The sequence below is a fragment of the Dryobates pubescens genome, chromosome 13, assembly GCF_014839835.1.
Source record: "Dryobates pubescens isolate bDryPub1 chromosome 13, bDryPub1.pri, whole genome shotgun sequence".
Lineage (NCBI taxonomy): Eukaryota > Metazoa > Chordata > Aves > Piciformes > Picidae > Dryobates > Dryobates pubescens.
Window position 1 is genome coordinate 6,798,815 of NC_071624.1, and position 11,798 is coordinate 6,810,612.

Sequence of the window (11,798 nt, forward strand, 5' to 3'; positions counted from 1 at the left end):
TGCTTTGTATTCTGAATCTTGCTTTCCTGAGTAGCATGCCCAGGCACTAATCCCAGGAAAGGTTTCATATCAGTGCATTATTCCATGAGAGCAAAGCAAAGCTCATAGTAAGCAAGGCAGGCAAAACTTACCCTGCAGTCACTGTCAGTTGTCCAGTGTTTGCCACAGAGCACCGAATTTTAACCCTGAGGGCAATTGAACCTGCAGGCAATTCCATACACTTCTGTGACAGGTGGAGGAGGACAAAGAACATGAAATCCAGTGTATCATAAGTATTATAGGAGCAGCTCTGCACCTTCCAGTCATGCTCTGCATTCTCCTGAAGGCAGAATCAAATAGAAAAAGAGCTATGTTACATTCAGTGGAATTTTGCACTGGCTTGCACTCATAGTAGGTTTTGCTCTTCATACATGTTTGTTTAGCCAAGGTGAAGCTGAGGCATTTCAGAACATAATCACATCAGCAGCCATCACTCTGCCTGCTCAGTCCAGATGTTTCCCTGGAACATTCTCCAGATTCCATGCATTTCCTTCTAAGCTAGACCGAAGCACGTTTCACCAGGGTCAGGGAATACCAGGGACAGGCATCCTGCATGATCTGTCAGGACAGGATGGTGGCACCCTTTCTTCCAGGCCCTCTGACCCTTTCACTGCTGGCCAGAGTTAAGGGCTTCCATTTAGAGCAGGTTTTTCACCATGTTCATACTACAAAGTCAAACATGGTGACTGATGGTCTAAGTGCTGCTACAACATAAAACATAAAGAGAAAAATGGTAATAGGAAAGCATCACACTTGCATTCAGCAGTCTCCAAAGAGCAGGAACTAGTAAGAAACAAGGTGACCTTCTTTCTACTGGTAGCAATGTGCCAGAAGAAAACTCACCCCGGTTCTGAGTCATTAGAGATTGGTTTAAATGTTTGATATGACTCTTGGTACAATTTCTAAAGCAAATAACTTGATAAACAGATCATATGGTTTTCTCATCCCCATAGACCCCGTTCTTCTCTATCTGTTAAAATTTTATGCTAGCATAAGAATGTGCAGTGGACTGCTGGTGAAATGCTAAATATTCAACATTACCTGATTGTATATTTATGGCTTAGAACACTGTATGATTTATTCCATCTGTTATCCACTTCACGACCTCATAATTTATTTCTTTGTTTCTTTTCATAACCACTCTGAGAAGGGCATAAGCATGGTACCATGTAAAGACAGATTGACTGGCCCGAACTGGGTATGTAGGGCTCAGCAGGACTGCAGCTCTTCTAATGACCTGCATCACAGGTACCCAGTGGAAATGAGATGAGAATTTGGCTATTGCATCCCAGTGCTTCATTTCTATCTATCCTTTCTGATAATGTTATAATGTTATATATTGTGGTTCAACACCTTGTCTTCAGAAAGAGCCCCACAACACTTAGTGGCACAGTTAAGCACTACTGCTGCCTGTAATTCACCAGTGTCCTACTAAATACCTGCCAATGGGATTGCTTTGGATTTAAATTCAAAACAGGTCCTTTACTTCTGCTACTCATCAGTAAAGTCCTGTGCTTATGGGAAAGAAACAAAACATATCTGATGTGGCAAAAATGAAGCATATAGTGCTAGGACAACTTTACAGGGACATCAAGCTCAGTGGCTCTTCAACAACTTATTCCCCTATCTACCTCCAAATCAGTTTTCAGCATATCTCAGGTGTATGAGAGTATTCCTGTGAGTTCTTCCCAAAGCCTGTAGCTCCCATGATGTGCTGTATATGACTGTTGTAGTTAGAACAGTGTCCAAGTTTTTTATTTCACTAAAGAATGTCTAATTCTCGTTAACTGAAATTCCCAGCTTTTGGTGTATTTTTTTTTCTCTAGAAGTATCCCCTCTTGCTATAGGCTAAATCTTGATGTCATTGAGCATCCTTTATGTTTGTATCAGCCAAGTCTTATGCACCTTTCCCAAGAGCCTTGTTTCTTTTTCTTTTCCCACCTCTTATTCTTAAGTATCCCACAAGGGTTCAACAGAATCCCTTTTGTGCAGCCCCACATCTTCCCCTTGTGAGAGTTCCCATCCTTCCCAACAGTCACAAGGTTTCTGAGACTCACAATGTGCAAACTAAGATCAAAGGACCATTTATACAGAGACCACTGTGAGATTCTGCTGTCAGATCAAGAGCTGGGGAAGAGACCCCCTTATGAATTGTGGGGATAAAAATACCTCCCAGTAAGGGTGTGCAGGCAGAATGCACATTTCGGTCTTGGGGAGCAGAGAAGGGTGTTGGGATGTGTTGTGACAGGTCCTTGCTTGGCAGTGCATACTACATCTGCACACTGTAATTAGCGAGGTGCCATTCAGAGCCTGGAACTGTCTGTGGAGAGCTATCCAGGTGACAGAGGGAAGCTCTGCAGAGAAAATGACGGTAGTTGTTTGTGGCAGTAAAATGACTATGTTGGGGATTGTTCACAATCTGTTCATGCAACACCTCTTCCTAAAAATGTATGTAACTCTGGGCAGTCATCAGCTGTGTTAATATATACCCCATGGCTGAGGTCAGTAGAGTCTCTGATCCTGAAAGCGGAACAGACTCAGTTCTACTCGTTGAAAGCTGCATTTCCCATTACCTGGATAGCTCCCACTTGTAAGGAGGACTTCTCAGCCTAGGTGTGGTGCTATGTGGCTGGCTTGTGAAGCTTTATCTTGCTGCAGAGATCTCTTTGCCTTCACTAATAGATGTTTATTCTAATGCACACCGAAAAATTGTTTATACTCTGGGGGCACCTCCTGCCTGGAAATTTCAAGGCAACTTAGAAACATTAATTAACTGAGACAAAGAAGGTAACCATACAGATGGGGATCCTGAAGCTTTTGACATCAGTCATTTGGCCAAAATCAAATGGGCAAAGTATTCCAGGTTAAAACAGAGCTAAGGGCCAGCTGCTAGTCCTGCCTCCAGTTACAACTCCAGCTGTTAGATGCCTGCTAACAGCATTTGAAGCACAGGCTGGGTAGGTGAACTCTGCAGTGTTATTGTTAAGCTTTCCTTAACATAGGTATCAAAGATACCATGTTCTGCCAAGTCAGAAAGTGAAGCCCAGCATGTGTCTAGTTATAGTTTTAACAGGCAGCTTTTACAAATGATGGACTAGTGAGATGCAGTCCATCGTCATCCATATGCAGCTTACCTGGTCTCCTTCAATGTGCCTACCATGAGGAGACCAGCCTTCTCTCTTTACAAGTAAAGTTTTTGCTGACCAGACATTGCCCATCCAATTTGAGATGATAATGGTTGAGGCATAATGCAACTTGGAAGGAAAAATAAATGCATAGATGAGACCCTTGGTTAAAATAAAATTTTTAAGAGGAAGAGAGAGTTTCAGTGATTTGTAATGAGAATTGTGACAGGGGAGAAGAGAGGTGACCCTGAAAAATTTAAGGACTTTTAAGTGGGGTTTAATTTGTACAAAAGGATCTGCAGTGCACCTTGAGGCAACGGAGCCATAAATCATGCCTTTCCAGGGCTCATTTATCACCACTATTCACCCCAGGATTTGGAAAAGGAGGTAGAAGCGTTCCAGCTGTTTCCTGCAGCAAATTGTCATTGATAAACTCAAGTCTCCAAAGCACACAATAAAATATCAATTATAAGTAAAACATTTGCAAGGAGGCTGCAATTAGGTTTCCTGTGTGTTGCAGAATTGTCTAGATAGTGTCTCCTTCCTCACTTGTGACATTGATTCCTCCATACTGGAGCAGTGCTTGCAGCTGGAAACAGGCAACCCAGACTCCACACTCACTGTCTTACCAAGCAGCAGGTGGGCAAGGAATCAGCAAGGCTTGTGCATGGAACCAGTCACATTGTCCTTCTGTCCTCGCCATGCACCTTGCAGTGCAGCTGAAGCCAACGCTAACACTTACAGTCATCTGCTGTTGCAGAGGTCTCTCTTTTTTTGAAGACTAACATTTTCTCAATAATTCTGCTCCCCCTTTCCAAGTAGGGAGCAAAATTGAAAGAAATTGAAATTATACATACCCAAAAAAAGCCACTGATAAAGTATGTTCTGGTCACTTGTGTTAGGCAGTGCTGATTTTGCTGCCCTTGCAGATGCCAGTTCAGACAGAGGGGTACCAGTCATGTGCTGAGCTGGGACTCATCTTGCTGTGGCAGCAGTGGGCTCAGGGAGCTCCCCAGGGCTGGATGAGCTGCGGGTGATGGTGCTACCAGATGTGCTCCTGAACCTCCTGTTCCCTGCCGCCTGCAGTGTCTGACAATCAGCCATTAATCATTTAAAGTGTGCTGCTGGCTGTAAGCATGGAGAGTGCAAAAGGGCATTCTGAATTCACTTTGTGGCATGGAGTAGTTAAAGTGGGGAGGAAAGCACCTCACTTTGTTCTAACCTAATGTACAGGAATGTAACTACATAGTGAATATCAAAGATTTTAGTAATGTCTCATGTGACAGTATAATGCCCTGAAGTTCCACATCCCTACATTTGTACAGCGTCCAGCACAGTGAACTCTACTGCTTATATCTCAACAATAATGATCTCAGAGTACAAATTCAGAGTATTTTGTGCCATTTTCTTCAGCAAAAGCTTTTCATGTTTATCCAAGGTGTTACTTGCCATTGCATGCCAAAAACTCTGCAAAAACTCTTGTAAATTCCCTGCAACTCATTTAGTTTGTGACACTATATAAACACACTGGATGAGATAAAATGGATGGCAAGGCAGAAAGGATAAATGGGCATAAAATTGCTGGGAACCATAGGAAGTTAAGGTGCTCCCAGTGTTCAGTGCCTGGAGGTCTGACTGAAGCAGAGTCCTGCAGCGAAGCATGCTGCAGGCAGCGCCAGGCCAGTACTCCCTGCACCACAGAACTGCAAAGAGGGGAAAGGACTTAACCTGAACAGCTCTGGCTGCACTGGACACGAGAGTGCACTGCTGGGCCTGCAGCACTCCCGTGGCAAGTGCCAGCATGGGGATCCCTGTGGGGTACTGCATAGAGCCTGCTGGGTGCCCAGTTCCAAGTGTCTGTGCATCAAGTGTGTCCCAGCCTTTGCATACCAGCTGGAATAAGGGCTCTTTTCCCAGTGAGCAGCCTTCCAGGACCACCTTCCATCCCTGAAGCTTTTCCTACAGCCAGCATGTTTGACACCACCCTGTGTCAAACATACAGGCACAACCTGTTCCCTATGGTTTGAGGAAATCTATTGGTTAGATTTAGCCCATCAAATCAGCAGTGACCCACATGCAGAGTGCTTCATACAGCCCATTTAAGACACAATAATGTCTCCAGGCAAGAGAACAGATTTTCTTAGGCATCTCTTCTGAAGAAGTTTGACTTATCCTGCTCTCCTGCTGCAGTGATATAAACCCAGTTCAATGCCACAGATTCAATTCTTCTGAATTGATGCCGGTGCAACAGAGCACACTGTAAACCCAAGGAAATATCCAAAGTCAAAGTCAGTTTAGTAGAAAACAGCAAGTTGTTTATCATCAATAGATAATAAGAATCCTATAGACATGCCTTAGTATCTATTTGCTCTGAGGGAATTCAGGCTACAAATTAGGGATAATTTCTTAATTGCAAAGATTTATGAGGAAAAAAAATCAATAGTCTCTCTTTAATTGCTTGCAAAAATTCATTCATATTTTTGGCAGCATAATTATTCAAAACACTTTTGGACATTATTAGGTATTATTTTATTGTAGGACTATTTCTGTTTTGTTTGCAGTCTAGGTACTGTGTATTAGTTAAGCTCATTAGCCTAAGTGACTGAAGGCAGACTTGTGTGCTACAGAAAGCTTCTCCATCTCTGCAGCTAACCAGTTTGTTGCAGTCCAGCTCGTCTTGGGTGCCTTCTGCTGGCCAAGTAAATCCAGTCCATTTTCCAGACACCATTGTTTTATAGTGATACTGAGAACCATAGGAACATGGCAGGAATTAATGGTGGGTTTCCTGTTAGAATTGTCACTGTTAGCTGGATAGTGTCGATTCTGTGTTTTCCTACCATCATAGTTCCATCTGAATTCAGATGAGGTCACAGATACAAGTGTGCACTGGCTGAGACTCTGCTCTTCAAATAAATGTACAGGTTGAAAATTCCTGTACATAGAGGAAGGGGAGAAGCCACAAGGCAAGCTCTTGGGCAGGAGGCTGCTGGAGTCATGCTCCCAGCTGCTTTTGTGACTTCTGTGAACAGCCATTGGTTCATGGACTGTGATCTGAATGGTTCAGTGCTGGCCCATGCAGCCATCTGAGATCAATGTGAGTGACATCCAGTGGTCACCATTTATTGTGGTCTCTGAGACATGTTGAGGTTCAAAATCAGGGCTACATGCTTGGGCCACCCTGCAGCAGTAACTCACTGCAGAATCTTCAATACAACTGTATTTCTGGCACCAAATTTGTCTGATAAGAAGCCTTTCTTGATAGAGTGGTTTTTCACCTGTTGTAGAGGGGCTAGAATGATTTCACTTCAGCTCAGTAAAACTCTGCCCCAACAGTTACATCGCTGCATCCCAAACAACTGCTGCAGTTCAAACTGATCAAGAACAAATCATGTCTGTTTTTTCAAGCCTTTTAAACCTAAAGGCAAGTGCATTTGCTAGTGTTGTATTAATGTATTGACATCCTGTGTAACATCCTTGTTTTCTGTAGCTTTCTTCTAGAAAGATACATAACTACACCATGTAGCTAACCTGAGTAAAGAATAAATAAACATAGCAGAATTCAATAATTTAAAATGCTGTACTCAGGATTAGTTAATTTCAGGGAAATCAGTTTGGTTAAATGTGGTTAATGTACGAGGGCTAAGCATCTGGATGACTTCAATCTGTTTCAGCAGGACAGAAAGGTCTCCAGGCTCAGACTTCCCCATGGGCAGGCACAGATGAACAAGGACTGAGGCTCCATTAGCCTCCCCCAAACAGTGGCCAGGCTCGCAGCTGCTCACAACTGCATATCACAACTTTACCCCTCCCTCTTTAGATGAAGGGTGCTGACCACAGTCTTACTTTATCTTAAACATTCTGCATAGGACTTTTGTTTTTTTTCATTTAGTCCCTGATTAAATTAGGGGAAGGGGTTCCTTTCCTTTTTTCCCTTTTTCTTCTTTTGTAAGAGCAGTTTATTCCAACAGTTACTTCTAGAGAATCCATTACCTGGTACATCAACTAATTCACTTTTTCCTTGTTGTTCCTTAGGCTCTCATTTGGTTTACAGTTGGACAGTCCCAGTCAGTAGGCCAGGTTCAGCCCTGCTGTGAATGCTAATGCAAGATGTAAATATTAATTTTTTTCTGCCACCAGATCACTTCTGCTTGAGTTGTAGGGTCTCAGTATCTCACAGAATTTGGCAAGGAGGTTGTATGGAATACTAGATAAGATATTAAAAGTAATTGCTTTCCAACTAAGAAGACAAACCGGAAAACAAACCACCTCAACTTGCCCCTGCCCTCCTCGTTAAACAGCATGCCTGTTTACAGTATTGCCTCCAAAACCAACCTGAACCTGTACCTTCTCAGTTCCTAGCAAACAAGAGAACATCTAATACACAGGAATCAGACACACTGCTGCGGTAACCTTATTCACTTGGCTGTTAAAGAGAGATGGACTCATTTACTCAGCAAGGTGGAGGCCCAGATAGCCTCAAATGAGCCAAGGTGAAATTTGGACCATTGTGGCTGATCTCAAGGCTGTGTGAATTCCCCTTTTTCCCAGCTGGATCCTGTATTGAGGCTTCCCAGCCTACAATTCTCATCTGGGATGTAATTTGTCCTTTATGAAAGGCTCATACTGTCTGAACTCCTGCACAGGATTAGATGTGAGGTTGGGTAAACCCTAATCACTGCTTAACGCTCCAGCTCTGGGGCTTTTTCTGACTAAACTGAAAACTGTGCTGAGCTGTTCACACGTTATTTTCTCTCGTTCAGGAAACTCCCTCCAAATGTTTCCTGCCTTGCCAATGAGCCCTAAATTTATGAAGGCAAAAGGCCAGAATACCCTTATCCCAGCAATCTAGCTGACCCCCTGCAGGCCCTGATGCTCTGCTACAGCCAGTTATCTTCATTGTTTCCCTCTTCTCGTCACTCCTAGAGTGAAAGTTATTGATTATTCTGCCAGGGGTTGCTAAACCAGAAAATTCTGATATCTCAAATGAAAGTGCATATCACAGCTTATTTACTGAACTGCAGCCAGATTATCCAGAACATTTTTCTATTATTTGTGAGGAAGAACGACTGCCATCAGGCCTGGCAACCAGTTGTGAGAAATAATTGTAGTGGTTTTCTTTATCTCATCTTAGATAGAGGCTATGGCCAAATGAAACCTGACCTTCGTTATTAATGAGGGCTTGCAGCACTCTGTTCCAGTACTGTTCCCTGTGGTTCTATAGTTTTCCTGTTCCTTTACCAGGAGGCAGTTGTTACAGTGTGTGCCTCTATCAGCTGTACTGCCTTGTATGATGCAAGGCAGAAATAGCTGTGGCTCCCGAGTCTGGGGCACGTCTGCAGGATCCCGAAGGGATCTAGGAAATGGTGCGTGGAGCATCTTCTGAACACTAGACTCCAGGCATGGCAGGTCAAATTTTGGTGCTTCCAAACAAGCCCTAAGTTGCTTTTTGAAAGGATTAACTAGGCTGTTGTAGTGAGGAAAGCTGGAGACATGTCTCTTGTGCTACCTCTTCACTGACTTCCCCTAACACTCCTGACTGGGACAGCAGAAGCTATCAGTTGCTAAGCTGGCCTTGGCTTTTGCTTTGATGCAGTGACTGTGCTTTATAGACTTGTCTGCGAGTGTATCAGATCCTGCTTTCTGGTTTCCCAGTTGCATCCTCTACAGTCAGCAAGGCATATTAAGCATAATTCCAAAGCAAAAAGAGTGCTGTGTTAAAAATAATAATGCTTGTTTTGGGAGTAAAGAAGCAGCTTCTACATTTGCCTAAAACCCATACAAATAATTTTAAAACTCTTGACTCATTTTAAGTAGTGACTTTCAGAATGTATTCCACAAATCAGAGCAGAGATCTTGAGTGTTTGACAAATAATTCCAAGATTAATACAGAGATCTATCCCTGAGTGCAAGGACTTTCATCAATCCCTAATCTCCCAGAACAGCAGTTTGACTTTACCTGACAGTGCTGTGAAAGATGATCTGCGTCTATGTGACTAGTATAGCAACAGCAAAAGCCCTTTCCTTTCTTTCTTGTTATTCAGTTTTTAGTACAGATAGCTCACAGCTGCTGAAAGCCACGTTAAGAGCCTTCCATTGAATACCTGAGGCTTTGGATCAAGCCCTTGGATACTTCCCCACTAATATATTAGACATAATGAAGCGGACAACATCAATCCAAATCTCTACAGGTTTTTGAAACTCGTGAAGTCCAGCGGGTAAGCTTAAGATTGAAAACACACAAGTGAGAGCCTGCAGAGAACAGGGAACTCGTAGCCAATCTAAGATCTTCACTCTCAAGTGCTTTGCTTTTTTCTCTCTCTGAAGACAGCTGCCCAGTTCTTTCATTCTTCCCAAGTTGTTTACAGCCCATTTAATTGTCTGCCAGTGGCTCTTGCTTTTGTAGGTTTATAGGCTAAAGCAAGAAAAATTGTTTTTAAGCAGCCTGTTTATGCATTGGTCAAGAGATTTACAGCTGTACAAAATCAAACCCTTATCAGACTAGAGCAGAGAACATGTGTACATACTGAGTACCATCATGCAGACTGAGATGAGGGGGTCCACCCAGGGTCAGGCACCCTTGCTGAGGGTGGTGGGGTTACTGCAGAGTTTTCAAAGCTTAATGTGGCTGTGATGCATAGCAGTGCATACCAGTGCACTCCCTAACCACTCTGGCAGGATGGCTGTGCCCTTCACTAGACAGCATGGCAGAGGGTGACAGATTGCCTCTGAATCTTCCTCAGAGCACTATTTTGCTGCTGGGCTAATCCAAGGCAAACTGCGTGCTTTATTAGCTAGCTAATCAAAATGAGAGACTGTAACATATCATTCTGTACAAAAATAATAACAACCCCCTAACAGGCAGCTCTGTGAACAGAGGTTGTTTGAAACTCCAGCATGTTCTGCTGGATGGGCTTCATTAGTAACACACCATGAGACCAAAAATATCTTCTGAGGAGATGTATTGTGATGACCAAAACTTGATATATTCTTATATAATGGTATATGTTATTTATAACCTATTTTATTAATAGAATAATAAAAGCTTTTTGCAATAACACTCTAAAAGATAGGGGTAAATAGATGCTAATAAACATTTTTGCTCTGGTTTGGTTCTCTTTGGTTTGGATTGTGAAACTTAAGGCATGCCCACAGTAAACCAGACTGAATTAATGACCCATTTATTCATGTTGTGATCACACAACATCCAAAGTATATGTTTGTTATGCGTTAACATAAGGGTTAACCCTGCCTGCCTCTCCCAAAACAGAAGTGAGGGGGAAAAAACCCAACACACAAATAATTGAGATGATAGTTTACTAGATATATGAGAATACCTTAGCACAATTACCTTAACCTATTTGCAAAAAAGGCACAGCAGCAAGCAGATGCAAGTGAGCTAAAAGCCCAGGCCAAGGAGCTACCTCTCCACTCTTCCCTGTCCCACTGCCATTGCAGTGGAAGAGAGACAACACCCATAAAACCCCAAAACCCAGAAGCAGCAACTGCTACAGGAAGCCTCCCATGTTACAGTCTGAACCTCAAGGTCCAGAATACTTTGCTCCAGCTAGCACTTTCATTTTTGAAGCTGGCATGAAGCAGGATGGCATGAAAAGCAGCAGACTAAAATTCGACCTGTGACAATCTGCTATGCAAACTTCCCTTCAAACCAATGGGATGGTTCAGTGTCTATGAATTAAGCCAGTGGTATAACAGTGTTGCAGATGCTGGTTCTTGTCATGTATTTTGATCATGGCTACAAGCTAGCTGAGAACATGGCATTGTTGTGCTTAGCATTTTACATGATCGAGAGATTCCTGAAATCAGTTTCTCATTTAAATAGAGAAGATAAACATAATCAGACTTAAAAGCAGGGAACAAAATAAAGCAAAACTGGGCTCAAAGGAAAGTGTCCACTGTGACAGTCATGTTGTAGGGACAATTCCTTTACAGCAGGGCAATGTGCTATTTGATTGCACCTCCAGGTACTGGTAGAAGAAATACACAAGTATTAAAAGCTGCCATACCCTGAGAAGTAGCCTGGTCTTTTATCCCCTGTCTGTGGGGTTACTCACATAAACCTAAGTCTGAATTTGAAAATCACATTTCACTGGAGTGGACTTCTGAATTGAAAAGCTGGCATATGACAGTTAAAAGAACATGCATAGATCCACTTTAGCATCCAGATTTGTATGGAAACAGAACAGTTAGATTTCACAAGTGTTTTCTTTAAGTCTCCAGATTTTTGTCTGAAAGCAATCAGGGGGAAATTGCTCTCTTGCGAAACCTGTGGCTGTACACAGGTTTTTCAAACAAAAGTGCCATGATCTCCAGTGTAATTACAGCCTTGCCACTGCACCAGGGGGATGCTTTGCAGCAAACCCGAGATCATGGATGCATATTTCCAACAGATTGGGAATTTTCATAACCCATCCATAAACTGCCGAAAATCTAATATGGAATCCAACCTGGTATGGGGTATGGGCACTATATCACTGTATATGGAAACACAGCTTTGCTGTGCTTTGACCTTTTCTGTTTGGAATTTGGATTTTCCAACCCCTCTTCTATCTGTTTATAGACCCAGCTCCTCTGAGAAACATAAATAAGTAAATCTTTTTGCCAGTGCATGCTCAT